The 3769-nt window shown below is 40.7% G+C and overlaps 1 protein-coding gene across 1 annotated transcript in view; it reads left to right on the top strand.

Moving 5' to 3' along the window:
- HEATR4 (HEAT repeat containing 4) overlaps positions 1-3769 on the top strand; it is a 37000-nt gene that overhangs the window by 23685 nt on the left and 9546 nt on the right. The gene's annotated exons all lie outside the window — the stretch shown is intronic.

Genomic DNA, 3769 nt, shown 5'->3' with positions numbered 1-3769 from the left:
ATGCTGCTGACGAGAAAGTGGCTCACGCTGGGCGCGGCTGCGGTGCACTGTGGGAAGGGGCGCGGCCTCCAGGGCCTCTGGGTTGGCCACGCCCACCATTCTTCTACCCACCTCCTCCCGCTCGCCCTAGAACCGCAGAATCTCTGCCCAAGCGCAGGGATTCCGTATTGAGAGGGCAATTTGAAAGGCAAGTTGCTAGGGATTCCGAGAGAAAGCTGGCTACTTAACTCTTCTTTCCTTCTAGTGTCTGCATACTGCAGTATTCCCGGGAAGTCCTCATCAGCAGCCTCCCACCAGAAAGTGTACAAATCTTGTTTTCAAAGACTGCCTTCAGGCAAAGTATGAGGTTCAGAATGCCCCCAGGCAAATTTCGAGATTCTGCCCAAACCCCGGATTTTCTGCAGATGACTTCATTGGTTGAAGCCCTATCTAAGAGTTCCTCCAGCTTCCCTTCCTCCTTTCACCATTACAAATCCTCAGAGTCATTATTTTCTCTGAAAAAGAAGTTATTTGCCTTCTTGATATCTAGCCTTCCTACCCCTCTGGGGATTTGTTTCGTTAGCTACAACTTCTCTAGAATCTTCAATTTCTGTCTCCTCTGAATCTTAAATCGACTTTTTTTGGGGGGGGGGCGGTTGGCAGCTGGCCAACCTGGACCTTGCCGTTATCAGCACCGCGCTCTAACCAACTGAGCTAATCTGCCAGCCCCATGGAATTATTGTTGCTTTGTACATAAAGATTACGTGTCTTTATTTGAGTCATTTAAGACAAATTCCCAGAAATAAAATTGCTGGGTGAAAGGACAAGATAATTTTAGTGATTTTTGACAGGTTTTACCAAACTGCCCTCCAAAAGGGTTTATTTACCAAATTGCCTTCCAAAAGCGTTTACAATGTTGCAAGCACCATAAGCATACTAGGCCCCTGTAGGGCCTTTTCTGTGGCTCAGTTTGAGCTTTCAACACTCCCTCTTTTTCACTTGCATTCCTATCCAAATACTTGCCAAAGTTTTCAGACTTTACCCCTACCTGTGTCTGACATCATCGTTTCTTTTTTATTTCTCACATAGTCTAGTACATGGTTCTCAAGTAGGCATGACTTTGCCTCCCTAGGGACATTTGGCAATGTCATATGGGGGGAGGAGGGTTTCTTACATCTAGTGGGTAGAGACTAGAGATGCTGTTAAGCATCCCACAATGCAAAGGACAGTCCCCCAAAACACATAATTATCTGACCCAAAATGTCCATAGTGCAGAAGCTGAGAAACCCTGGTCTATTACAAGTAGTCTTACAACTAGTCTCTTTACATTTATTTAATCTCTCCCATACAAATTTGTACTACAGGTAGCTACAAGATTAATTTTCTCAAGTTGTGGACCCAAACCTGTCATCACCCTACTCAAAACCTATCCATGTGGCCCATCAACCAATCCAAGCTCCTCATCTAGGTACTGAAGCCACATAATGTTGTATATAGCTTTATCAGCCACAACTACCCTAAACTCTTACTTCTACAAGCTAGACTATTTGCTGTTCCTTGCCTGTATGGTCCTTCATACATTTTCTCATGTCAAAACTCTAATTAAAGCCCATTTCACATTCCATCTTCTCCCCAGAGTTTCTACCATCTCCCTAATCACAAAAGAACTTTGACTCTTTCACATGAATTTAACACATTGTGCCTTGTATTGGTGATTTATGTACTTGTTATATTCCTTCCAAGGAAAGGACTTTATGCCTTTTTTTTTTTTTTTTAAGCTCCTCTTGCATTTAGCACACTGCTTTTCATACAGAAGATACACAGAAAATGTTTGTGGAAAGCAGACTACCCAAATTGAATCACTCCCACTCATTATTTGTGGCATTAGCTCAGGCAAATTACTTCTCAGGACTCAGTTACCACATCTATAAAATGGAGATAATAATTTAACCTACTTCTTCATAGAGTTGTTGTGAGGATAAAATAATGCTTGTAAGGCACTTAGCACAGGGCTGGGTACAGAGCTAAACACTTGGAAATGGTAGCTATACTAATAATTTATTATTATGGAGCAAAGCCCTATAGGATAGTTTGTGTGCCACTGTTCTACTTGAGAGGAATAAGTAGGTGGGTGGAGTGGTGCAGAGAAGTTCTTAAATTGGGCAGAGTAGCAGTGAGAGATGAGGAGTTTACAATTATTTTTGTATATGCCCTATGGAAACTTAAGTTGGTGGGGATCATATCAGACAAGGTCATTGGTTGAAGTTGTGCAGATACTACTCTCCACAAAGAGAGAGCCAAGGGCCAGAGTGAGGGCCTAAACCAATCCATGTTCTTCTCCCAAGTCCTGTGGCCTAATACAGGTATGCAGTGTTTGGAGGAAGGGGCAGCAGGAGGGGGAACCCTCTTCCTAATTGACACAAAGGCTATGTGTGCTGGCAAGGCCTTCATATTGGGTCCCCTAAGAAAATGCTGAAGAAGAGGGCAGGTCATATTTGTCACTAGGAGCTTTCATTGCCTTTTCAAAGAGAGTGGTTTTCACTAGACAAAGGACACGTCCTGCAGTGAACTGGGGGAATGTACCGTGTTTTTCTGCCTGCAAAGCTGTGCTTAGTTATAGGAGGTTTGTAAATTGGTAGTTTCCATGTCCTATACAATATCTCCTCCCAGTCTTTCCTGTGACCTCATCCTTTTTTTTTTTTTTTTTGACATTTTGTGATTTCCTCAGATAAAGAGTCTTATTGATATCTCTGTCCTCTAGTTGCTGCTGTGACTGGGAGGTGCCTTTTGGAACCTGACTTATCTTTAATTTCATCACTTTTCCTGTGGCTCTACATAGTTCTCACTACAAAAGCAACTATTAATAAATAACCGTTTTCAGATATATAATTTAATGACATGGAATAATGTTCTTTATATATTGTTAAGTGGGGGAGAAAGAAGACAAATAATAGGATCCCATTTGGGGAATATGTGTGTGTGTGTTGGAGAATATGTATATATCTAACCCACCCATACATATATCTATATATACTACTGAAAAAGTTTGGGATTCTACATTATAATATTTAACAGTGATTATCTTTATATAGTGGGATTCTAGGTGATTTTTATTTTATTCTTCTTATTTGTATGTTCTGGATTTTATATATATATTGAACATGTATCATTTGCACAAAATATGGTAGCTTTTAGGGCCAGCCAGTTGTGAGAGATGTGAGAGCGTAGTGCTGATAACACCAATGTCAAGAGTTTGGATCCCTTTACCAGCCTTTAACAACAAACTTCACTTGCCCTAACTCATCTCATTTTTCTTGACCTTCAATCATTGCTTGTCTTGCTTTTCTATTTTTTTTTAATTCCCTTTAAAAAAAAATCAATGGAACTTGACATTCAGATTATAGAAGTTAATTATTGTTATTTAGAGAAGCTGCTATAGAAAAGAGGTTGAATAGAGCCAACCCCATGTTTAAGTCTACATAGAATGATTTGAAGCCTATCAGGAAAGGCTGAATTATCTCTCCCACCAAAATCTATCCTTAGATAGTTATTCTAAGGATTAGTCATTGCCATTTTCACTCCATCTGTATCTAAAATTCAAATATACTGGGAGGAGTGATATATGCTAAATCACAAGTTCCATTTAATGCCTTTCCTTTATGAAGGAAGGATTGCAAGAGAAGTTGCTGAAAGGGGAATGGGGAGGAAGAGAAATAAAGGGAAAGTAAAAGAAAACAAATGTCTAAGTCGGTGGTTGTCAGCCTGGGACAATTTTGCCGCCCCCCCCCGC

Source organism: Cynocephalus volans, chromosome 3 (genome assembly GCF_027409185.1).
Source record: "Cynocephalus volans isolate mCynVol1 chromosome 3, mCynVol1.pri, whole genome shotgun sequence".
NCBI lineage: Eukaryota > Metazoa > Chordata > Mammalia > Dermoptera > Cynocephalidae > Cynocephalus > Cynocephalus volans.
Note: the sequence above shows the minus strand (reverse complement) of the source record. Positions and strands in the feature narration are given on the sequence as shown.